The sequence below is a fragment of the Lagopus muta genome, chromosome 5 (assembly GCF_023343835.1).
Source record: "Lagopus muta isolate bLagMut1 chromosome 5, bLagMut1 primary, whole genome shotgun sequence".
In the NCBI taxonomy this organism is placed as follows: Eukaryota; Metazoa; Chordata; class Aves; order Galliformes; family Phasianidae; genus Lagopus; species Lagopus muta.
The window spans coordinates 62846951-62873915 of record NC_064437.1 but is presented as its reverse complement, the minus strand read 5'-3'; positions in this window follow the sequence as shown (position 1 = coordinate 62873915).

Here is a 26965-nt window from a genome sequence, read left to right as displayed (position 1 = left end):
TCCCAAACACATCGCTCACTTTCTCAGCGACTCCGAAACAGCAGTAGCACTTAATACACTTGGTTGTTGTGTCCCACTTGGAAAGATTTCATTTAGAATGATCTAAATTAGAATAAATGAGAATTTTGCGGTGGCTGAGCACCAATTCACCCAGCTGCATGCCTGTACTCTCGGCTGTTCTCAGGACTGTTGTTCCACAATCCTGTTTTCTTTTGCATCTCTTCAGCCCCATTTAGAGTGGCTGGGAGGTGGCACCACTGCTGGTGCTGGGCATCCTTGAGCATCCTTGTGGGGAACACGTGCTTTGCAGGGGCATGAGCTCCAGGAACAGGACTGGGCTGGGGCTCCAGTCCTGCCCCAGTCCCAAAATCTGCCCTGCCGAGCCTGCTCTGTGGAATAACACAAATCCAGGACACGCATAATGAGAGTTTCAGGGGAGGTTCAGATTGGATATTAGGAAAAATTTCTTCTTAGAAAGAGTGGTGAGGCATTGGCACAGGCTGCCCAGAGTGTGGTGGAGTCACCGTCCATGGAGGTGTTCAAGAAACTCTTAGATGTGGTACTAAGGGACGTGGTTCAGTGGGGAAATGTTGGTAGTAGGTGAATGGTTGGACTGGATGATCGTGGAGATCTTTTCCAACCCTGGAAATCCAAGGGAATCCAACCTTGGTGATTTTATGATTCTGTGAGGTGGGGGAGTCGCTGTCCCTGGAGGTGTTCAAGAACCATGGAGATGTGGCACTGAGGGACATGGTGGGAGTGGGCTGAAGGTGGACTTGGGGATCATAGAAATCTTTTCCAGCCTTAATGATTCTGTGAGGGTTATCATTCATGAGACAACCCAAAGGAATGGAGCCGACAGCAGATTTGGGGGCTTTCAGGAGGTTCTTGTTTGCTCCGTGAGCTCTGAGCCTCTGAGTATTCCCTGTTGAGGTGTGAGAAGACATTTCTTTCAGTGGAAACAGATTCTCATGTACTCACGTGAGATAAGAATCAGATTTATAGACCATATACTGAGGAGCGTGGTGAAGCTGTGGCTGTGGGTTTCTGCCATGAAGTTCATGAGGGGAAGCAGTATCCAGTGCCCTGGAAGCTGAGGGACGTGGCACTGTGCCTGCTCCTGCCCTGCAGCACCACTGACATGAGAAGGACGGCCGCAAGGCTGCACCTTTCTGCAACAGCTGCAATCCCAATGAGGAGGGCAGTGGAGAAACCGAGTCTCTAAGCCCACAGAAATCTTGAATAAGGCAAGTTACTTTGCTCCGTGCCTTGCATTCAGATCCTCCCCTGAGTACCTGCATCAGGCTGGCAGCTCCTGCAGGGCTGCCTCATTGATTTACCTGGGGCTGTAATTCAGAGCAGGGTTACCATACCCATGGGGTTCGCTGCCCCTGCCTGGCTCACCTGGCTGCCTCCAAGCTGTTCTCTGTGGCTCCTTCCAGTCCTGTCCCACAGGCAAACATCCTCCCTGCTCCATTACACGTCTTGTACCTCTCCTGGAAGCAATACCTATAGAAGTCAGCGCTTTGGTGATTTATGTAATTAAAATATGATGAATCAAGCCATTAACATTCACCAGCATTGGTACACATGTTCACAAGCACACAACTTGTCTCCACCTGCGCCTGCCCCATCATCCCGCAACGACCTTGTTTTATTGCTTCAGCTTTTACTCTGTATCAGAAAATTATGAATAGCGGAACAAACTGAAGAGTGGAATTAAAAACAAGAGCGCCCCGTATATTTTTCTGCTTGTATTTACTTTGTCACTTCAAAATGACAGCCTTGAAATTCCTGCGTGATCTTCAGCGTGTTCCGAAAATGACAGCTACCATAATTCAAATTTACTGCTGTATTTTTTTTTACTAGTAATGAAGTTGTAAATGCAGCATTTCTTTCATTACCTATTCATTAAAGATATGACATGAAAACAGAGTTACCATGGAAATGGCTCTGTGAATTCTGAGTACATAATAAGAATTTCATTGTTTACACTACAGCATAGATAACTGATGGGTGTTGTTGTTGCTGGTAAAGTCTTATTTAGCCTCGGGAATGCTTGTAAGGGGAAAAAGGTTATGCAATTGGTCTTCTGCTAAGTGCCTGCAGAGCTCTGTGAAGCCATCAGTGCAAAAGAGTTTTGTGATGAAAAGGAGCGAATATGTGGCGAGCTTTACATCTCTGAGCATCGTTTGGAGCTGAATATTTAAACATTCGGAACTGAGATAGCCTCGTTTGAGTCTTGTTAATAGTCTCACTGCAGGTCTAATGCATACATCTCTCTATCAATAAATTTGCATAAGTAAAACTTAGGAGTTCTTACACGTAAAGTGAAAATAATAGGTTTCAGTAGCATCCAAGTGTCAAATTTGATAAATAACAACGTCAACACCGGAGGAAAATGTGAAGGTGCTACAGGTCTTGTTTTTGTAGCAAGACCTGCAATTTAAAATGAGCCAATGGACATCAGGAGCTGCGTCCTCTGCCTCCATAACACAGCTGTACTTTTGTGCTGGACTGCCCCTGTGAAAAGCACTGGTTCTGTACATGGTTCTGTACATCACAGGACTGGGAATGTTTTTAAATAGCACAGTGCCATGTGGGCACTTTGTCAGCGGAGGTCAAAGTGATGGCAAACATCACTTCTAGTAGAAAGGTTCTAATCCAGTCCCACACAGCTCTCCAGAACCACACCAACAAGGCTCGTGCCCTGCTGAGGATAAACGAATCTGGCTCCTCGTTTGTGCCACAACTCCTGAATGCCTGCTTCTCACTTGAAAACTTGTTTGTTCTAGGGAATGAGCCATAAAGGGAAGTGTTACAGATGCTGCATTACAAGATAGAGGTGGTATCTCCTTTGTGCCTTAAATAAATATCCAGCTGATCTCAGTTCTAAATAACAGAAGACAGGCACCTGCACAAGGACGGAAGGCTGAATGGCGCTGAGCATGCCCTGACATCAGCATAAAGATTCCTAGTGGCAACGAATGCCCGAATGGAGCTGTTTGCTTTGTGCCAGCACTCCGCAGCCCCAGAGTCATTTAGACGAGGCAGCGCTAATCACTGCTCATTGCAGCTGATTGGCAGAATCGCACTAATGACACCCCTGAAGCCGCCTTCGTGCTCATCCTGCAGGATCCTTCGCAGGAGAGGCAGTTCCTCCAGTCCCTCCCGGTGCCGGCAGTGAGCGCTCCGTCTTCCTGCTCCCTGCCCCGTGCGGGCAGCCCTCGCTGGCTCTGATTTCAGTATATTTGGTGAGTTCAGGGAAAAATCAGAGATGGCAGCTGTCAGACATAAGCGCTTAAAGCAATGAGGCTGCAAAGAGCATCAGATGGGTCACCTGCGTGCCCACAGCAGCTTGCGGTGTCTCCCACGAGCTTCCCGCTGTAGTGCGGCGATAACCCCATTAAATCTGTCTTTATGAATAATTTGATGCTGCCAGCAGTCTGAGGGGCAGCCACAGACCTCAGTTATTGCATAGTATTAATAATAATTTTCTAGACAAGGATTAGAGCATTATTCCTCAACGTATCTGAAACTACTTCAGGAGAGATTCAGGCAGCGTAGGCACTGCGTGCCACTGCCACACAATTCACAATAACTCAGGACTGCCCTGGAGACTGCACTTCATCCCATTGAGCAGGAAAAGCTGTTTAATATACAGAGATGCTCTCCTGCTCTCTGCAAGTTCTTTGCAGAGAGAATGGCGAGGTGCTGGAACAGCTGCCCAGAGAGGTTGTGGATGCCCCGTCCCTGGAGGTGTTCAAGGCCAGGTTGGATGGGGCCCTGGATGTGGAGGTTGGTGGCCCTGTATATGGCAGGGGGGTTGGAGCTTCGTGATCCTTGAGGTCCCTTCCAACCCTGGCCATTCTGTGATTCTGTGATTCTGTGCTCCTGGTGAGAACTATCGTCCTCCTTCAGTTGTTAGCAGGGATCCTGCTGTGCATCCATGCCTCTTGGTGCCCATCACGGAATCACAGAATCACCAGAGTTGGAAAAGACCTATAAGATCATCCAGTCCACCCACCTATGACCAATAGTTCTCACTAAAGAGCTCGTACCTCTCTTGCTGCATGCAGGGATGTGCTGCAGCCCAGCTCAGCTCAGTCAAGCATTTCACATCTTGCTGTCGATTACCCAGTGAAACATTGCTCAGAGTTTTGGAGCCACGGAGTTTAATGGTCTCGATAGTGTTTTAACTTTGCAGAGCATCTGCACCCCAGGTGAAACCACTGTGCTTTGCTGATTGAATCACTGCTGCGATTGAGCAAAAGAGAAGCATTCTGGTCATCCCTTTGGCTGGAAGCAGCAGCCTGTGTTCTCCTTCTCATAAAGTGTTCTCAGACACGAAGCAAACAGGAAGATGAAAAAGGAGAGATACTTTAACAATCAGTGGACTGCTCATCATCTTAAATGCAAAGCCTTGTGCAGCGGGCTACATTTCAGACCTAAACTGCTTGTTCAGCCCTTGTTTTATTTTAACATGTAATTTTTTCAAGTATTGTAAACCACTTTTACTGGTTTTACAGAACAAATTCTTTGGATTAGAAACAAAGCCAGAAAGACAAAGCATTCTTCATCCACCTCCTGAGAGGACCAGTATGCCCTGCATGCTCCTCATTGCAGAACACTTACTCTGGGATGGATAGATGAGACCAGAGCTGTATGAGTAACATTTCACATTTCACTGTATGTTGCAGTTTGGGCTTTCCAGGCTCATTTTCTACACAGCAGGGACCATTTGCACATAATATCCTTGCTGCTGGACTGCGACCATTTATGCTACATAAAGTTAAGCAGCTGTTAGAGAGCCCTCAGCAATGGAGTTCTATGAAAGAAGTGCTGACACACTTTTAATTGGAGAATCGGATGCCACGGGAGCAGAGGTAGTTTGTGTATCTTGTTTTGCAGCTTGCGGTGTCCAACATATAGAAAATGACCAGCTTTATTTTTAATGCATATTATAGCTTATTTCCATCTGTTGAGTTGCAGGGACCAGGAGCCTTGCTTGCTCTTAAAGATGTTATTAGAAATTTAAGGAAATTGATTATCTAAAGAGCAGGCAGGTCCTTACAGCTGGGGGATAAACACAATTCCTTGCTGCCAGGATGCCAGGGGAGGGGGTTGGGTGTTTTTTTCTAACATTTATTAAACCTGCAAGGAAACGTGCTGGCTAAAAGCAGTGCTGGCCATTTTCTGAGCACCGTACGTCTCTTACAGAAAAATTCATTATAATAACAGAGTGACTGGGCTGACTGTATTTGTGTAAGACAACGCTCTCTGGAGATACCAGAGGGGTAACACAATAAATGCACAACATCCTGATAGAAATAAAGGTATTGATCTGATGGATGTTGCAGCCAAAGGACTACATGTTGTCAGGGTGTAATGAAATCTTGTTGTTTGGGCTTCAGAGCCGTTGCACTGCTGATCACTGAGATCAGAAATTACATCTGATGCTTTAGAAGATGCCAACAGCTTCCTTGTTTGTTTGTTTTTTTTCTTTTCATTTTTTCTTCTTCTGTCTCATCCAAATGTTCATTTTTGTCTCAAAGTATTCTACAGAATAGTGGAAATAAAGGTTTTCCCTCCTGCTTTTGTCCTGTTTGACGGGAGCTCAGGTGGTGGTTTGTCAGTGCAGTAAATCTGGCATGAAAACTCCTGATACTGGATCCAACATGCTACAGGCAAATGATGCAAAGTGCTGATTCAATACAAACTGACTCTTATAGTTCAAATCTATTTGAAATTTGTTGATAGATTATAGCATAATAATTTTTGTTTTAGGTTTTTTTTTTTTTTTTTTTTTTTTTTCTGAATCAGATACTGTCTGTGCTCCCACAGATAAAACTGGCATTAAAAAGCTTAAAAACAGCATGAACTTCATGTCATCTAGCTTGGCTTCTTCAAGAGAAGTGGGGCCATGAGCCCATTGCTATTGCAGGGCAGCTGTACAGGAGAACCTCGGCATCAAACAAAACATATGACAGAGAGAAGGGGTTGTGGAGGGACACCAGGTGCCCCCTCCATTCCTGCACAGCCTCTCAGATGATGCCGTGCTCAGTGCAGCTCCCATCGTCCCTAGCAGCATCACTTCCCCTGGCTCCCCTTGCTCTCTCCTACACGTGAGGCTGGTTTCTATGTGGCTCTGTCTGCAGCCATGCCCAATTGCACGGTTTGGACATAGATGAATGCCTGCCTGAAAGTTTCAGAGGGAAAAGACCATCCTTTGCTGCTGCTGATGTCTTCCTCCCCTCCCAGCCTTGCTTTATTAGCACGTGAGTGTCCTTCGCTGCTATTTCACTTGAAATCAATCTCCTCAGCACTGATTGCTGTGTCAGATTCCCCTCTGTAGGCAAGCTTGCCGAACACTTTTATCGTACAGCCCGCAGGCAGACGGTCCCACAAAGAACTCTCTGGATTGATCTCAAGGTCACAGGTCCTAATAGCTTCTCAGGATGGCTGCACGCTCTGTCACACATTTACTTTGAACTCAATCTTGCTTTGGAATTAAAGCTCGCTCGGCTTTAGCACTGGGCCTTTGGTAAAAGATGCTGTTGCTTGTAAAGGACTTCTCTGCAGGTTCCTCTGGAGCTTTGTGCTTGTCTGAGGGAGAGAGTTCTGGCACCAGGAGATTTCTGAAGTCAGGCACCTGTCTCAGCCTTCTGAAAACAAGAAAACAAATGGCGTGGTTTTCATCCATCAGCATAAATAAATGTAAGCATGTCTTCTCCTGAGTTCCATCCTGAATCCCAGACTTGCTGAGGTTGGCAGGACCAGAGGAGCCTCTCTGGGCAGCGCTCGTAATCGTCACTTAATTATGATTGTCAGTTAATGCTGTACTGCTTTTATTTGTAGATTTCAAACGTCCTTGGATCAATTCAGTTCTGCAGAATGCATCTTTCTTTGGAGGCACCACTACAGTTTTAAAAATAGGAAGTGTTTAAACCTCTTACATGTCCTGGAGTGGATTAAAAGATCAAGGCCTGGTGCAGATTTGCCAACGAGCTTCACATGGATGCAGTAAAGCACTGAAGACGGACTTTCTGTGTGGTCTTTCACCAGATCCCGTGGTTCACAGATGGCAGGGCCTTCACTAAAGCCAATCTCACGCATGGAGCGACTGAGTTCTGGGCAGCTGCTGGCATCCCCAGGGGAACTGGTGGCTTACTGGGGTGTCCCTCTATCATGACTTTCTCCCCCCGCCCCTCTTCTAATTCGGTGTAATTTGTTTATCTTTGTCCTACACGCCTTTGCTCAAGCCCACTTGTGGTTATCTCAATACACATAACAGTAGGTTGTCCATCTGCTTTATCATACATCTTTGTTACTACTTACGTGTGTAACTGTCAGATAAAGGAAAACAGGAAACATTTATCTCTGGAGTCCTTTAAGATACTCTTATTGTTTTATTACACATAGAGCATTATCTTCTTCTTGTTTAGGGTCATTTTAAGATACAGTGCTCTTCACCTTCATGTTCTGCACATTGCAGGCTTTTGTGTGTGACCTTTCAAACAGTAATGAAGAAAGAAGTTTCAAGAGCACTTCCACTTCTGCTCTGTATTGTTCATCTCGAGCCACTCTCTTCCCGTTTATGGCGTGATAATTTTCATAGCAACCACTTTTCATACAACATAATGCAAATGAATGTTGCACTGCATCGTCCCCACACCACTCTGACTGTATTGAGTAGTAGCCGTAATGGAAATGCTACAAGAAAGTGTGAGGTGAAGGATGGGGAAGGAGAGGCTGCTGGGGTGCGAGAGGCGAGAGATGTTGTACAGCAAGGCGGAAGAATGACAGATGGAGGATGGCTGCAAGTGGTGTAGAAAGCAAGTGGTAAATGGAGACTTTGAACATCACATGTTCTGGGTTTGCTGACCAAGATACAGGAAACACTCTGTTAGTTTAAGGCATTATCAAATAATTCAATATTAAATTTTCATCAAAATGAGAACAAACAAAAATTTTGTTCAGATTGACTGAATGTTTTGACCAAGAGAAGGGGAACAGGTTATATGTTTTTCAAGTTTGGCACAAATGCTGTTGTGAGTCCATTCCCATTGTGCCAGGCATGCTGCCACTCTCTTTGGAAGAAGGCAATTTGTAAAGAATACACAAATTCACTCATGGAGGTCATGGTAGATAGGTTAAGGTATTGAACATACTGTGTAGACATACATGGCAACCAAGACTTCCTTCCAGGTAGGAGAAGAAAAGGAATCCTTTTTAAGATTGCTCCTTGGGCACTTATGGACACAAAAGAGAAGACTCCTATTACCTTCCACTCCCTTTTGATCCAACTCTTGGAGAACTGCTGTATTAACACTCACAGTGAGAGTTCTCACAGAGGAAATGTGAGCTATAAACACTAATGCAAAATGCATCAGACACTCAATAGTTAAACTTGCAGGTAAATAGTGCATTTTAGAAGAAAGTTGTGGTGGGAAAGTTTGCAGGAGGTCATGTCAAACCTACAAGCATAATGTAATCCCTTTGTGCATTTGCAACACAGTACTGTCTTCAGTTAACACGTCCATGTGCTGTTTCCTCCAAAGAGCTCAGAATACACAGACCTGATTGTAAGGGCAAATCTCATCTTGCTTTTCAATACCTGCAGTGCTACTGGAGCTGTTTCTCATTGACTTTGCAGGCACTGTTGCAGGTAGAGTCTTTTCCTATGTTTGATATATGAATCTAAAATGCAAAACACTTTCCAGTGTATTTTGTAATTCTACTTGTTCAGTTCAAAACCAATTTACTCATTTAAAATTGTGGATGCTTAAAAATGGCCTTGCTTGACCAATTTAGCTTTTTACGTTCCTTCCGCATTAGAAGATGCTACTTGCCATACCTCTTAACACGCAGCTGGATACCTTTAACATTTTCTCTGGAGGTGCCTAAATTGTCAAGTCCTTGGAGGCCTCAACTCTTCTGCATCAAAGAGAAAGAGAACCTGAGGTGATGCCGGCTGTCTGTCTAAAGTAACTCAGCAAGGTACCTGCACTGCAGTGCAACAGGCCTAAACCCCAGCCCAGGGATGGCTCAGAATAATGGGAAAGTGACTTTTCCCTGGCACAGTGCTGCATGTCAGCTAGGCTGGCTAACTACCCGTGGAGGCACTCCTGATCTATGTCCTTTCCAAGGCAGCATCTTGCTGTAGGTTAGCGTAAAGCCAATGAGGGCTCAGTTAACTCAAATTATGGTGTATTTGCTGTGCACTCGGAGTGTGCAGATAGACCAGCTGATGTATGGCAACTTACTTACCTGATGTAATTTGTTGTTTGTGTGCCCGAGCCCTTGTAGTCTACAGTAATGAGGTTTTAAAAAGATGGATGCTACCTCAGCTCCAAGGTCTCTTGGAAAAGTTGTGTATTTATTTCTGACGTCTCTTTCCACAGCAGAGCTGGTGTTTATCAACAAGTCATCATCACTGCTCGCCAGGTCTCAGCTGCACTCGGCTGCATTTGGCCCATGTACAGCAGCCACCCTTTTATTCACAAATGACTTTGATGTATTTTAGGAGAGAAATCCAAATGTTAGGAATCCAAGCACTTGCTTGTATATATGCCAGATTTTGCATGTTTAACTGACACGAAGTGCGCTGCTATTAGGAGGCAGGTAGCTGACAGAGTGTCAGACCTGTAACTGATGGGGTTTGTTCTCTGGACCTTTGTGTTGATGCTCTGCATGCACATCCCAGCACTTGGTGAATGCCCTGTCCCTGCGTTTGGCACAGGCGTGTCCTGCAGAGAGCTCCTCAAGGAAGATGGAGCACCCAAATCCCACATCTTCAGCCTCAGCTCAAACCTCATCAAGTTTGGAATGTACTCCCCTGTGATCATATAATACCCATTCATGGATTGAGGGGGCAAAACATCCAAACTAGTCCCTCTAGGAACAGTTTCCACAACTGGAATGTGCAGTTACAACGAATGTCTTCCACAATTCATCTAGCAGCATGTTGTTCTTCACTGTTCTCTAAACTCAGCCTTTCTGCTTCTGCAGTAGGAAGGAGTCGAAGTCACTACGCAGTGCTTGGGATGTTTCATTCTAAAAATCTGGGTGAGGGTTTTTTTCAAATTATTTACACTTCAGACTGAAAAAATAGCAACATTACGATAGCATTAGATTAAATTTCCCCAGGTTAATGGGCTCAGTGTCAGGAATGAATAATAACAAGCGTGTTGCCAATGGAGAGACCATAAAGGCAGGTTCCTTTCACAATATATTGTACTGCATGAATATATTAAAATATTTTCCCAGTGTAAAAAGAACGGAAATAGCCTTTTGTTTTCCCCTTTTCACAGCAAATGCTCCTGTCATTCCTGGCATAATGAATTTCTTGAATCTGTACCAGCCAGTTTTTATCCTTTCTTCAAGACCCAGGGGCCACTGGAAAAATCTTTCACATGGCTACACTTGCTGAATATATTTAGCCAGTAAATTATTTGTCTTCTGAACTAGAAGAACCAATACTCATTTATGTTCTAAAAATGGTTTGTTTAACTTACTTTATGAGTTAGGTCTGCAAAAGTAGCAAAGCCAAGGGACATTTAATTAAGTTATATTTGCTTTTTCATGATCTTTTAGCTTTAGATTATAAATCTCAAATCAATGAGTACTTAATTTCCTCATATAGCATTAAAAGTAATTGCTTCATAAATTCATTTTAGTAATCCAAATATTTGCACAGAATGCAGCACAAAGAAGTTGTTTCCTTGATGAGGCTTCTCACTTCCCATATCCCCGTTGGAAACAATTGGAGTTTGCTCATTTGGGGTCCAGTTCTTTATGCTGCAGAAGGCTCTGAATACCACTGGTGGTGATGCTATTAAATATCGATGTCATGCAGATTTAATTTCTTTGTCATTGATTTCCTTGGCCCTTGAATTACAGTGAACTTCTCTCTAAACTTCTGGCAAACAGAATCCCGTGAGTGTGTCCAGAATCCTGTGCAGAGCCCTACAACAGCCAGTAGTTGCAGATACTTCTGCTTCCTTTCCAAAATGCAAGCCCAGATGTGAATATGTGTTCAGGTCTTTGTGTATTGGATATTGCGTTCTTGGACCCAATGGAGCAACATGGAGCAGAGAAATTCTTCCTGCATCACTCAATGCATCATTTGTGTAGGGAACCAGATGTTCAAGAACTTACTTACGAACCATCCCAATGCACTCACATTGAGGAGTACGTATAAAGCATGTATGTGTTGAGTCCTGCTTGATTATAATTACTTGTTAGAGAGCGTTGTTATTTTTCCCAAGTAGGTGATTATTTTGCTGTGCTGTGGGCAGTATGCTGAAAACCATGGCCATTTAAAAAAAAACACAAAACACAGCACAAAGTGTTGCAGTGATCTGACCCATATGCAGCTCCACGTGAGTGCTTTTCAATTAAAGGCTTCTGATTGGGTTTTCTGATTGAAAGAGGAAAAAGCTGCCAGCAGCTGTCGTCCTCAGGAAAGGGTCATCTTTCCAAGTTGCTGCAAGGCTGAGTGCTGCCTGGTGCCACACCGTGAGCACCTCCCCGATGGGCTGCACTGCTCTTTGCATCACTTCTGCGGCCACAGGGCTGAAAGTTGTGGAGGTGACACTGCGGAGGATTGGAGCCTACGAGAAACAGCTGAACTGCAGCATCATCTGCTTTGTGGTGATCCTCTGGCATGAAGAGACGGAGTGCATCCCAAAAGGCAGCTGAGCAGTGGGAGGCACACCTGAGATCCACCTGGCGGGATCCACTTGGAGCTGATGCAGCACTTCCTGAGATGCTCACAGTGTCACAGTTTTCTCTGGCTGGGCTCGCAGGAGCTGCTGCAGGCATCCCTGTGCAACTGGAAATCAGACAGTCTCCAGCAGAACGAGCAGCAGTCTGGTCAAAGTGAAGGGGAATTGAGGAGGAGGATGCAGAGGAGGAGGAAGGTGAGAGCGACATGGCCATCATTTCCTTGTGCCTGGAAAAGGCTTTACGAAGGCGGTGTTTTATTTCTTTAACACAGACGTGGGTGGTGAGGAGGGGTTGGAGAAAGAGGCCTGGGGTTAGAAGCAACTGTTATACTGGAGGAAGATCTCCTTTGGAGTGCAATGGAATAATCAAGATTTATTTATAAAATATTGCTATTAAATAAACATTACAGAAACTTTTGAATATCAAGCTTATTTATAGCTTTAGGCGTGAAAACCCACATTAGTATGTTGAATTATATGAGTTCACTGCTGCCTGCTAGCTGACAGCACGTCAAATTATTTGCAAATATTTTCTGGAACAGTAACCCTGAAGGATGCCAGCACCATTCAGCGTAACCTTATCATGAGATGGGATCCAAGTGATGAGATGAGGACTGAGGATACAGAGTTTTTAGCAGCAAGCCACCTCTGACTCGCTGCCTAAAAACAGAGTGCACGTGGTACCTCCCTCAGCAGAAGAAGATGCTTTTTTGTCTTTGACATTTGCACTGATTCTGTGCACGGGGTTTGGAAGATGGTGTGAGTGATGTCTAGATGAGAAACTGCTCTGGGCAGGAATTTGAGAGTACATTAGTCACATTTAAGTGGGTTTATCTCCTCCAGCCTGCAATACCAAGCTTCTGTGAAAATTATGTAATCATTTTAACAAAGTGTTCTGTAATTGACATGAAAAAGGCAAAGGAAAATAAAAATGAATTTCTCCGTAAGCAGGAAGGTTCATTCATTTTAACTGCAGTCTGCAAGAGGGAAAAGGGGAAAAACATCCCAAATGCAGGCTTTTTATGGAAATTGTGGCCTCGTTGAAATTATAAGCTTTCTGCTATTTAAATGAATAATGTTCCCTTACACAGACTATTTTCTCATTTAAAAGTCTGTTGGGGTATAATTTCATCCTTTTACTGTCTGCTGTGTTTTAACTTACAGCAGCCTGACTAAATATTGTATTTTCCATCCATCAAAAATCGTCGGTCTAGTTTGTGCAACAAGCATTTGTTGCTCAATTAGAGGGCTCTGATGCTGAAATGCAGCGTTCTCCACCAAAGCATAGAAGGCACTTGTCACGTGCAGAGCAGGTGGCACAAAAATGCCCATTTTGTTGCCAGGCAATATCCAGCAGCCCTGCCGCCCACCTTGGTGCACGGGGAGCAGTGGGAGGGCAGATAGGAGCCCAAAGCCTTGCTCATATCTGCTGGGCAGGATCCAGGGAGGCTGCTCAGGTGCCAGGATACCTGTCCTCCCCACAAGGGAAGAACTGAGGGGATGGCAGGATGCATGTCCAGCCCAACCTGCACTGGCCACCAGAGCCCATCCAAGCCCCAGTGGCACACTTAGTGGGCTGGAGGGCTTCTACAAGTGCAGAGCATCTTCACGCCAGCAAATTCAGCCCTACATCCCACAAGCAGGGATTTACACATCCTGCATGCTCCCAAACCTGCTCTAGAAATAATGAGACGTAAGTAAATACATGCACTCGGCTTTCTTTGCCTTCCAAGATATTTAGGATGCACCTGGGTCACATCTTTGTGTTTTTATCCGTAGCTCTGGTGACTTGTCTTCACTTTATAGCTGTTATTAAAACAAATGCCGAGGTTCTCAGGTACTCACCTGGCCAGGAGCTGGGTCTCTGAGGAGCATAACATGGGGCTCATGGTAACATCATGGGAGCAGCAACTTGCAGCATAAATTACCTGCAAATCACCAAATCTGCTGAGGGCATCTTCATTAAGCAGAAGGACAGAGTCGTGAAAGATATTTTATGACAAACAAAAACTATCTTGCCTCAAAGATGGAGTTAACCTTGACGATTTAGTGTGAGTCTTCTAAGGAGCAATAAAAGTGCTTGCCTACTTTATGTTGGCCTGTCTGTGCTTTAGATGCTGGTGCTGATGCACGCTCTATCCGTTCTTATGATGCTTCCAGCGTTGAGGCCAAGTGGTGCATGCAGTTTTTACATGCAGGGGACTACAGCTCTGGTACCTCTGTCGGAGCAAGGCAGGAGCTCCCAGCCTGGTTCTGCTGGGGGCAGAATTTAATGATGGTCTCACCATGCAGGAAGCTTCAGACCCTGGTGACTCAGAAAGAAAACAACTGGAATAAAAACATTTGTTGAAAAAAGCACTTAAATGTAGGACTGGTATGTGGGGGCCATCATTAGCAACGTTCAAGCTCTGTATTGAAGACTTGGGCATTGTGGAAAAAAATGTTCCTTTCAGTCCTTCTGTGCATTTTCTCCCACACAAAACTCTTCCCAGCTCATGTTTTTTTGTTTCTAGAAAGAAGGAAAAGAACCACAGCTGCAAATGGCCATGGTGGACGTGGTGCCATTTTGAGAGGGCTCTCCAAGCAGCTTCACAAAATGCTCCTCCCAGCATCATATATGGTCTCGTACAGTGTGTGGACAACCACTTGCTAAGAAAACTGAAATCTCTGTCATCCACTCGAGCTGACACTGCTGACACTCTCTATGTACATAGGACTAGGAAATAGCAGAAAATCAATTGCACCAAGAGATAGGACTGGGGCAGTTAGGAGACCAGAGCAGAGCAAGAGCAGAGGCTGCACAAATCACTGCCAGCACCAGAGTGGTTTCTGTACGTTGAGTTTTCACCACAGCTGTGACCAAATCCCTCCCAACCAGAGCTGCTGTCCCTAGAATACCCTTCCCATCCTTCCCAGGACTGCTAAGCAATGCAGTGCCTGCTCATGTCAGGTTTGCTTAGTGTGGCCCCAGTGCTTTGGGAGATGTTTCTGATTTGCTGTGTATCTGCAGACTGCAGGTAGCCAACCTGAACACATGAACCCCTGTGGAGCTGGACAAACCCTGCTGCTTTCTCGTCCCTGAGGTCCTGGTTTCACGCTGCGGAGCAGACACAGTGGGTGACTCACCTCGTTAGCTTGGCCTTGTCTAATTGCTCACATTTTGGTGTGACAGTGGTGTCATCTTGCCAATGCCATTGGTGTGACCAAATGTCACCTGGGTGCTCCTCGGACAAGGGGAGGTAATTGCCTTAAATGGCCACAACACATAGCTTAATGGTATTTGCTGAGTTCCAGCCTGAAATCTTACTCTGCTTTTGCTTATTGTCATTGCTCCCAGCAGTTTGTTTCCCCTCTTATCTCACTAATATGAAGTTTGAATAAAGCCTCTTAAGAAGCAGCCCAAGTACGTGATGAATAGCAGCCTTAGGAGGCCGCAACCGAGTCCTTTCATTTTTGCCTTTTTTATTTTCTACTGTTTGTACTTAAGGATACATTATAGGGCTTATGGGCCAAATTCATCCTATTCAAATGAAGTTACCTCAGAGACACGCTTGGCTCTGTTGCTTTAAAAAAAATAGATAATCCCAAACAGCAGGATAATTTTATGACCGCTAATTACATTTGTTGCTATGCAAGCTAAGATAATGATAAGAGTAATCGTATCTCATGCTTCAGGGCATATGCTCATCACCTGTGGACGTCAGGAAGGAATTTTTCTCCCCATGTACAGAACTGTTCAATTAACGAGATGTATTGTGGTGGGTTTGTTTTCTTTCTGTTTTCTTCCTCCAAAGCATCATCCATTAGCTGCAGCCGGAATAGGTGCAGCAGATTAGATTAACAGGCAGTCTGATCCAATATGGGTATTCCTAAATCCCCATCCTGGAAGGTGAAATCAGCGGAGAAAAAAAAAGGATATGCAATACTCTGTGATTTGGAAACAGAGAGTGTTTTAAATCTGAATTTCCACCTGTAACCAAAGTCACGAACGCAGCAGCACTGAGCTTTCAGCTACAGGTCACATACAAAGCGGTGCCACGAGTGTCCCTGTGTGAGCAAACTTGGAGCCCTGCTCCTCTCTTCTGACTCTGTGAGTGGCATCTGCATTCAACACCACTGTGTCCTGAGGATTATGTTTGTGGCTACCCGTCACGTTGCATTAGAATAGCCAGCCTCAGCCAGAAAAGCAATTGAAAGGCATTGGAAATCTGCCTCGCTGCCCACATCCAGGGAATAAGCTCTCTGATAATCCTAATAGAGAAGATCAAATTTGCCAAGAAAATAGAAGAGATTGTTTGTATTTTGCTCCATTCTCTTCAACTATCTTTCTGCTCCTTACAAGACTTAATCAACAGCTAATAAACCTCAGCTTCTCTGTGCTCAACAGAGTATTGTCTTTCTCGTTCTTGTGTTGGGACTGGGATTTATCTGTTATTGACTTCATCCCTTTCCTGGCCTTCCCTTTTGTTTGGGCCCCATTCCCCTTTTCTCACTAGTGCCTGCTTTATTTTTATCTCCAGTAAAGCAGCTCTGCCATTTAATTAGTAGATTGGCCTCTACCTGAAGCCAAATGAAATGTAATCTCCCGTCGACCTGCGTGCGAGGTGGCAAATCCACGTCTGAAAGGTTTCAACGTTTGTCTTTGCTCATTCTGGGACAAAATGAGAAAACTTCTTGTTTAGTTTCACAGAGAATATTCTGGAAACAAAACGGCTTGGGATCTGTCAAAACTTGTTGGGTTTTTATTTTATGTTTGAAGCATGGAAATGAACTGAACAAAAAGATACCATTTCAAAGCAAGTCACAGCTCTGCATTAATTCCAGTGGCTTGGGGCAGTGAGAAACCCAATAGTACAGGATTCAGATAGAGCTTTTGATGGCAGATGAGAAGATGGACTCCTCAAAACCTAAACAGGCTCTGTTTTTTGATACCACACCTCAACACTGCACCAGTGAGAAGCCCCCTCCCACAGTGCTCAGCATCCCTAAGCTCCGCACCAGCACCACCTGGATAAGTGCTCTTGATTCCTTTGGAGAAGAAAGGCATCACCTCCTAATTGAATAGCACAGGTCAGTGTAAGCTGTGGCAGCTTATTTTCATCGACGAGCCCGCATTGCACAAACACTTATCTGTCAGCATTCAGCTGCTTTCGTTCCAGGCAAAATGACTTGCTTACTGTCCAATCTGGCGTGCTGGCAGTGCAGGAATGCTAACAGCCAGCTCTTTGTGTTCACCTGCAGCTTTATTCCCTTCATCAGTAATTGCTAAAAAGACAAGGGAAATTTTTTATATGTTGATTCTGGAATTATATCACAGCGGTGCTTTTCTTTGATCGATATTGCTGAATGTTTTCTGTAGCTTGGAACAGCATAAAAATTACGCTCTTGAAAATTACACACATGCCTCATCCGAACTCGACTAATTCCAAAAACGACTGTCATGACAAGTTCATGCTCTCCACATTCCTTGCTAGTTGTCCAAAAATAGTTGATGAAACTATCGTGCTTCCATCAAAAGCAGTGACAAAATTCTCACTCCCATTGGGAACTTAACACTGCAGGGTGCTATCAGAGAAGACTTATTAGGACATTGAAGGAAATTTGTCCTTGGCTGAGATTTTCCCATCTAAAAATTCTCACACAAAGAAATCATTTGAATGAATTAATGCAAGCATTGACCCAATGGTTTTATCCATGTAGTTTCAGATCCACAGCATCATGAATGCAGACGTTCACAGGGCTTTGTCACAGGAAGATGCTGTCAGTCTGATCTGAGCTGTAGGCTGCTGAGGCTGAGTGTGGCCAGGAGTGCAACTCACCCTGAGGAGCTCGGCTCCAAAGGATGAGTGCCCATCTCTTTGCTCCAAGCTCAAAACAACAGGAGCTCCATGCAGTTCCCCTTACCTTTTGCAGTAACTCTGATCAAAAACACTGTATTTCACCCAGCTCTAATTTTTAGGATTGCACTGCAAGTGAAGAACATGGAGTTAGTTGTGGCACATGGAGGAGGAGAAGCAATTAGGACAGTTAGGAGGGAAGAGTGAATAGGGCCTGGGAGTGAGGTGACTGATAGAAAACACCAAAGAAAAATGAATCTACCTCTGCAACAAGAGGTAAGAGCTCAGGGGGACTTCAAGGAAGTGGAAGATGGAAGAACAGCAGGAGCAGTTGACTTCAGCATAAGAATTTAAGCAGGATTTCAGAAGAGGAATGGAAGGAAAGCAAAGAGGAGAAAGACAGCTCGCAGACTTTGGTTTCAAAGGGGAAGGAAAAAGAGAGAATTTAGCACTAGAAAGAGAAAATAAAAGAGCCAAGTGGGAGAGCCAAAGTGCAGGGGAAGTAGAGGAGTTGGGACTAAGGTGACACTGAAGTTACAGGTCTTTGAAGTGGGAAGGCCAGTACAGCTACCAGCCCTGACAAAGAAAGTCTGTTAGGAGGAAGGAAAGCAGCTTTGTTCCAGAGAAACCAGATCTGAGATAACAGCAAGACATTTAGGATGAAAAGAGAGCTGAGGGAGAGCTGGAGCTGAGAGAGAAAAGTGTAAATTGGACAAAGTAGGCCTTGGGATCGTTAGCATTAAACCCTGACTTCTCAGGAGAGTTCACACTGAAGCAGTGACTGCATCCTTTTATTTTATTTTATTTTATTTTATTTTATTTTATTTTATTTTATTTTATTTTATTTTATTTTATTTTATTTTATTTTTTATTTTATTTATCTGGTGATTAAGAGCAAAGATAGGATGAGAGATAAGGCTGCTTATCTACTCTAGCTACAAGGAAAGCTGTTCTGTTTGTCCAGTTACATCATCAGACACCAAGGAGCAGCAAAAATGCTGGAACAGCACTAGATTGCGTAGAGGAGGAAAATCATACAAAATAAAACATAATCTGTTTACATGTGGCAACAAACCAACACCTGAAGAGCAGCTGGGAGCATCCATTTTCTCCTCCTGCATGGGAAGTGGCAGTGCCCTGACTCAGGCAGCACTGTGGATGCTGACATGCTACATGGTAATTGTTGGGCACTGGGTTCCTGCGTACACCCACATGTATTACATTCTGATGTTTAATGTTCACAAGCCATTAGATACATGTATATTTATGGTTTGATAATCAGCTGTCATTAACAGATGAGTAAACAACATAATGTTCATATTTAGGAGGAATATGCAAACTAAAGAGAAATTGCCAACTCCTAAGAACATTTATTTTCTCTACACTTAATGGGGGGGAAAGGAGGAGGAAATACTCTGTCTGTAAATTAATTATGGGATATTGGCAATGCCTCCACTACTATGTGACTGTAATTATCTCATCTCTGTGCGTGGGACTCTACTCATGCACCCTCAGCGATTCACATCCATGAGAATTAAGAATCAGTGCACAAATCCAAAGTCAGTTTCCCATCTCTCCGAGCTGGAAGAGCACAGCACTCATCATCTTTCCAACCGCTGCTGAGCTGCTGTGGTGAGGCTGCTGCTCTGCTCCCCTCTTGTGAACCAAATGCATTTCAGACTTTGGGACAGAATGGGAGCTTCTCCCCGTGCAAGCATTAGTGAAAGCAAAGCTCTTTGACTTAGGTGGGGCTTTCATGCTACTTTGCAGACCTATGTTATCTTATAGCTCTGTTAAGGGCAGAAGAGACCATAAAAACAAATTCTCAGCCCCTCCGCTAATGTCCCAGAGGTCCAGTGTAGTATCACTCCCCAGTGATGTCCTTAACAATCCTTGACAGTGCTTTTCATACAAAAGCACTAAGTGAAAGGTATCATTATGCTATTTGTATGGGTGAGGGAAACTGAGGCACACAACAGAGTGGGACTGACCAAAGGGAAAGATGAAAGAAGTAGGGAGATTTAGGAAGGGGTGAGGTCTGGAAAGAACGAATGTGCAACGAGGAGAAGGAACTTGGCAGGGCGTCCTGCTGGAGGTGAAACTGGGAACCGAGTCCAGTTTCTGCCTGTTGTTTCCCTGCTCTCCTACCAGTCAGGCCACATGCTTGCAGAATGGTGCACACGTTCACAGTGCATGGGGAGATGTGGACAAATAGCAGATTAGCATTAACAGTAGTTTCCTGGACAATGTTACCCACTTTCCCCTTAGCTGATTCTTCCTCTGCTTTATAAAATTAGAACATTTTGCAATCCATTTTATAAATGAATGCAGATCTTGTACAGATGCAACACTTTGGCATGTTATCACACTGCGTTTCGGTGTGGGACAGCAGAGCTGCTCCAGCTGCTCGGCATCAGCGCCTGCAGCAGAACCAAACCCACTAAGCTGGTGCTGCCTCCTGCCCACAGCCAGGCTTATTGGGGAGGATTATCTCCTTGTCCAGGGGTAATTTTCTCAAATAAATGGGTCAAAGCCTGGGCTGGCTCCTCTCCTGCAGCCCTGCTGAGTTCAGTGGCTGAGCTCAGAGCACAGCCTGCTTCCTTGTTCCCAGCTCAGTCCTTGGGCTGTGGCTGAATAACGAGAAGTGGCAGGTGAAGCCGAAGGTTTTGGCTTTGTTTTTTCGAGGGAAGGGATGAGTGCAGCAGAACAACATATGGTGTGCTGCTTGGCTAAAAATGAGCTGGTGAGGAACCCTTGCTTCGTTTCTGGCTCTGTGCAACCACATGCACTAACGTAGTGGTATAACTATTAATCTAATAAACTGCTAATATTTATTATTAATTGAACCGTTTAATCTAACAGCGGATTAGGGGAAGGAAAATGTAGGATTTAATGACTGCTGATTGATATAAATTTTAACAGTGTAATGTAAATTGTGTTTCTGCTGCTGATAAATACCGTGTGAATGGGAGAAACTGCTCAAGCAAATCTTGCCCTGGCTACTGAGAGGTAATTTTTCGCTGTTGTTTTAGTGAATGCTGTAAGACTGAACTCCAAAAGATGAAGTCACTGTTTATCACCAGTGGTTTATTACACTAACTGCAAAGAAAGTGGATGTTAGTAATGTCTGCTTAATGTTAGAGGTCATCTTACATCTAAAGTAGACCGCTGAATGGATGGTATAGCACTGCTGTGATAAACTGAAGTGCAGGATAATAAACCGTAATTATTGTGCACTTCTAACCAAATCCCCTGTGTTGCCTGCAAATCCATCTTGGCCAGGGCTATCTCCAGCCCACCCACTGTTCAGAGCAGCTCCAAATTCCTCGTCTTCTGTCACAAAAAGTGAGCATGCACCAAAGTCTTACAGGATACAGACATCTGTTTCGTGCTAGGTCTTCTTTCCCAGACACCGTTGCATCAGACCTCAGGGATGTTCCTGTTTGGATGAGAGATGCGTTAGCTCTGCTAATTTCAAGCCTTTGCAGTCAAGCAGTTTTCCCACGGGGAAATCACTGGAAGAGCCCAAACTTCCTAATGGGACACAATCTTGCTCTAAGCTGTTGGAGGACCTAAGATCTTAGACTTTATCATTGTGACATTATGGCTTTAGAAAAGCTATTTTTAGAGGTTTCTTTAAAATTTGATCAGTTATAATTTTCCTTTCCATACAAGCTCTGTAGCTAATACAATAACTCTTGGAAGCATGGCAGGTCCCTTTCTAAGTGGAGGATATGTAGGATACTCCTAATTAAAAACACTCTCTCAAACATTTTGAAAATAATGCTTGATTTTGTTGCTGTTGTTACACATGGGAAGTATGGTGTCGTGATGATGCTCACAGGGATGTGAATCTGCCTGTGTTAATGTAGACAGTTCCAAATGTCACGCTGAGAAAATGCTGATGCCATCTTACAGGGATGATGAGAAGTGTACATTATTACTCCTAGCTATCCTACCTTACGCCTCTGTGGGGCTCTTTTTTAGAAGAAAGAGTGGTTCAGACTATGTCTGATGGTTGGTGACCCTGCCTACAGCGGGGAGGTTGAAACTAGATGATCTCTGAGATCCTTTTCAACCCAGGCCATTCTATGGTTCTGTGATTCTATGTCTTCTGGCTCTGGCAGGAGCACGAAGTCTCCTGCACCCCAAAGTTTGCTCTCTGTTCTGCAGCTGAAGGAAACGTGCCCTGTGCTTCTGCTATGAAGCAAGTTTGCCTGAGACAAACCAAGAAGCCTCTCTTCCTCTACCTGGGAAGCCTATCTTTTTTTCATCTACTTCTAGTAAGTGTGCAGAGAGGAAATATGTTTCTTACCCACGTGGCCTCTGGAGGTCAGGGAAGAGTAGAAGCAAAGAGCTGAGAGGTAAACAGAACAAAAGAAAGAGTTGCTGCAGCACTTAAAACAGGATGGAAGGAAAGAAGGAGAACAGCGCCAAGAAAGAGATGACCTGATGACTTGCTTGCCTGTTTGAGATAGAAATGGCTGAGGTTTGGGCAGGAGTCACCATGAAAGCTTGCCTTTGTAGGGAGCTCCATTGATGTAGCTGCAGGATGGTCACTCCACTGATGCAGCTGCACTGACTGACATTTCCAACAGTTACCCCTCTTCTTCTGCCCCCACACTCCCAAGAACTTGGAAGACAAGGCAGCTAAGACAGTCCAGGGCCTTGGAAAGTGGAAGGGTTCACCAGAAGGGCGGATATCTAGAAAGACAATACAGAGTGAGCTAAAACAGATGAAAGCTCTGTAAAAAATGACCAACATTTGAACGTGGAAATGTGAAAATGGAAAGTGAAGTGTCCTCTGTTACAAGCAGTAGCTGTCCAGTTGTGTCATGGAAAAGACGTGGGGCTGCCAGCTGCTACTGAAGGTGTCGAATGCTGAAAGCAGGCTGAGCGTGGCTTTGCATGGGGCCAGCTCTCCCCATCTGCAGCACAAGCTCAGGTCCCACGTGTCTCCTCCACCCATGGAAACTGTGGGCTCTGGTGAGGTGCTGATGCCTCCCATCCCCTCGGAAGCACACTGGTTCACCCTGCAGCACTCATTTCTTCTTCTTTCTCCGCCTGCTGCTTGGGATGTCAGGCTGCTCCCACGTTTGCTTGTTCTCATGCCCAGCCACAGAGCAGGGCCATAAAAATTTACTTCCTTCTTTACATCCACTCAGCAATTTTAAGAAGGAAAGTGGGAAAAAACAACCAACCAACCAACCAAAGAACCAATGCTTGCATTTAATAGTTAAGCATAAAAGACATTCCTAAACAAGATTTTTATTTCACTTTTAATGAGAGGCCAGAAATACCAGTGCTGTGTTTCTAAGGCCCATAAGGTGTTAGCACTCTTGTTATCTCTGATGTTCATGGTCTCCCAAATGCCATTTTTGCTGGGCATTTTTTTTGTCAGCGCAGAATGGCAAATGCCTGGTCTGGGATTCCTTGGAACGAATAAAAGATTTATAGCGGAAATTCTACAAGCAATATCTTGTTATAATACATTTTTGTGCTAACTGCAGGTGACAAGTGATTGCTCAAACTTGTTCCTGCAGCTACCAGGTTTTCCTCTTTAATTCTATATTAGTTCTACAGAAAAAAAATATGAAATACAAGGAGAGCTGTCCTTTCATTTATTTTATCTTGCCTCTATAGGAATATTTTCATGGTAAATTCAATATACTTTGTTCAAAATGTAAATGGAATGTTCAATATATTTTTAACTCGAGCACTGTTTAAACATTAAAATCCTCTCTTGCAAATGCCATTGTGATTGAGGTTCAAGACTTTGGTGGTGCTTAATGATTTACTGAGGGGAAAAGGGGACACTTTTGTAGATAGGGTTTGGATCCAGAGGACGGCAGCAATTCAGGTGCGGGGAGGAGAACCACAGGTGGATGGTGCTATCTGAAAGAGTTTGAACTGCTTTCCGTACATAATGTTTTTGGCGTTGGGGATATTTTGGAGCAGTGAGGAGAGGGGCTGGGAGCATCTGTGTGTATTTGTGCAGCTATTGCCTATGCGAAGTTTTGAGGCAGAATGTGGGCTGGGAATTAAAAAGTCTTTCAGTGAAAGAGGAAACCCCAATGCAGTCTGAGACTGGTGATGCATTGCTCCATAATGTGGTCTGTCTGTATTTCCACTGCAAACCAGGATGGACCGCTGCACACAAGCAGTGCAGACAAACAGCCACGATGCACCCAAGTTCTGTATCTCACTCTGAGCAGAGGTTTCTACCAAACGTTCCCAACAACCTCTGCAGCAGTCAATTTATGGCGAGCTCTATCCAGACCAGATTTTCATCTAGTCCAAGTCTACTTTGGCAGTTTACGTCCTGAAGGATGACTATGCATCCCCTCCAGCCTTTTTTTCACTCAAATGTAAACACAGGATGTTAGCTTTACTACATCTTTTCCAAGCTCACACAGGATTTTATTTAGCTCCTGTATGGGAAGAAAATGAGAGGAAGAGAGAAGCCAGCTTGGTTCCGTGGGATAGAAACAACCTGAAGGAGCACTTGGAAAAGGACGTGGAATGGGCTGAGGGGATCCCGGCTCTGTGCTCTGCCGGCTCCAGGGAGCCTCTCTGCTGCGTGCTGGAAAAACACTTTCCAATTCAATATACAAGTTCTTTACTGAGGTTGCCAAAGGTGCCCATTTGGGTATCGGTGATGGTCTGTGTGTGGATGGCTGCTTACCAAAATCTGCATTGATAACACCTGCTGTGTCTGTCAGCTTTTATTGCTACCAGATGTAATTGGATTTAAGCAGTGGCACAGGAGGATGAGGCAATCTGCCTCTTAAAATGTGATCAGCAGCGACTCCTGAGCCTTGGTCCAGCCTTTGTTAATGGTCCTGCCTGTGTTGAGATTCCTGGCTTTCTTTTGGCTGTCTCATTCTCATTTAGTCCCACCTGCTTGTTGCACAGAGACAACTTGCATCCCCCTTTGTTTGCATTTTCTCTTCTTTTTCATTTTTCTTTCCAAATCCCATACCAAAATGTTCTCTGAGCAGAAGTACTCCAAGAGCCATTAGCTGTTCCTTGCTAGCCTGGTGTAGACGCAGCAGCTTCGGTTGTAATTCCACCTCGTAATTCCTAAAAGCTGGGCTCATTGGCTGTACACATTTATTGGTTCATAGCCAGAATTGAACTCTGCATAAGATTCTGGTGCTGTGACAGTCACTGATTATTAAAGCAGTAGGTTCTGTGGCAGCTTGGCTCAGAGTCCTCTGGGTGGTATGGATTTGCTGTAGGTAGACTCAATCAAGGACTCAGATGCTCCGTTTCCACATTGCTTTGCACCTCCTAGGTCTGCATCTGGGGACAAGAAGCAGACAAAGAGCAGTGGGTTGGCAGTGCTCCCTTCGCTCACTGAGAAGGCTGCAGAACCAGCTTTCCAAAGCAACAAATGCCACGGTGTCGATCTTGGTTTCATCCCTTCTGTGAATCTGCACTTTTGTCAGCATTGCAAATAGGGAAAACCACCATAGCTTCACTTCAGTCCTAGATCAGTCTCTGTGCACGCAATGAGAGCTATGCGAGGGCTTGCCTGCAGAGAAGCCATGCGTTGAGCCACATCCACAGGCAGCACCTTAAAGGCAGCTCTGTCTTGCCATTCAATGAGATATCAACCTGCTTTCTCCTCAGGCAGGTGATTCAGAATAGATCACAATAACTTCGTGGTGGATATTTCTCTATTTGTCTGGCTTCAAATTGAGGCTGAAAGTGCTGCTGGAAATACGCTTTAGCCAAAGATTGTTTAGGTCAATTGTTCCTTCTGGTATTAAAGTTATGAATCATCTTGGCACTAAGGTGTGACCTTTCCTCTTTACGCTATTATGTCACCAAAAAGAAGGCAGAAATGGAAATAGGAAGATGATTGCAATAAATTTCTTACCACTGATATAATGTCTCACGCACTGGAGCATCGTACTCATAAACCTCATCTTTGCTGGCACGGATCCACGTACAACTTTGTTTCCACTAACAAAATCCTTCGCTTTTTTTCCATCACAACTTTCTCAACATCATAAACCACCTGCTGGAATGAGCCCTCCGAAGTGACAGAGCGGAGGTTTCCACCCAAAACCGATCCACAATGTCCAAAAAACAGCACTCCCAACAGTGCGCAGTCCCCATGGGAACGGCCCTTCCGAACATAACATTTGGATGTTGTTTGGCCAAGGCTGATAGGGAATGAAAGCATTTGAAAAATCTAAGTGTAGGTAGCAGCGAGGGAATAAATGTCAATTCTTGATCTGTATCTACCTTGGAAACAGTTAAATTCATGGAGCAGCATCTCAGTGCAGTTATTTACTACATTTCTAATCTCTCACTAAAAAAAGATTTTCCCCTACAATAAAAACTCTTGAAATTAAATTTGACACATTTGAGTCTGAAATAAACTCTATTTCAAATAAAATTGTATCTTTGGAACAATATACATCAAAATACAGAAGAAAATTGCAGGGAGATTATGATAGGATTAAGCTATTTCCTGCGCAGAGCGATAGCACAGCGCTGCTGTCAGGAGCACTTCTCCCAGCTAATGCATTTGTTCCCCATAAAGCACAGCTCGTGGAGGATGCTGTTCCCTCTTTAACCTGCCAAGTGGAGTGCTGTTAAAAAAAATATGTGGCTGATAGGAGTTTGGCACTCGCAGTTTCAGCTTATTAGAGTTTCATTGAGTTCAGGTGGACTGCATTACTCTGGGCTGGGCCCCACAGCTGAAGAGCAGCCCCACGGACAGCTGTGGGCTTTTGGAGAGGGAAAGGTGTCTCAGCCAGCTCTGTGAGAGCGCTGTTCTTGGTGTGAACAGTAAGGGGAGGGTTGTGGGGCTTAGAGTTGTGGAATCACGCAGTATCCCAGGTTGGGAAGGGTGTGTAAGGATCACCAAGTCCTAGCTCCATGCGGCATTACTCTATATTCATCACATCCAGCTCCTCTGCTAAGAGCACACCATCACCTTCCTTCCGTGTTTCTTCTCAAGTGTGCTGTGTGCAGATCTACTGTGTGCTGGGGTTTCATACAGCACAGGTGCCTCCTCCATCTTGCTAACCACGAGGGATTGTGCAGCATCTCGCTCCTGGTGTCGGTCCATCAGCAAAGCACACGTGTGAATGGTAACAGGTAGCTTGATTTTCAAAGAATCTTGTAGCCTTCATGCAGCCCAACACCTCATCTGTAACTCATGGCATGCAGGAAATGGCCAGCTTTGTAACAGCAACTCTCAACTCCCATCAGTGTTTCAGACCTCAGCATTATTTCCCCCTAACCTTTCTAAATGAAGACAAATATCACAGTTTCTTGTCCCTGGGAGGGCTGGCCCTGTGAAGGTGTGCTGCCTCCAGCCTGTGCTGCTGTGCTGACAGAGGCTGTTGGCACTGGTGCATGGGAGGCTCCCCATTGTGG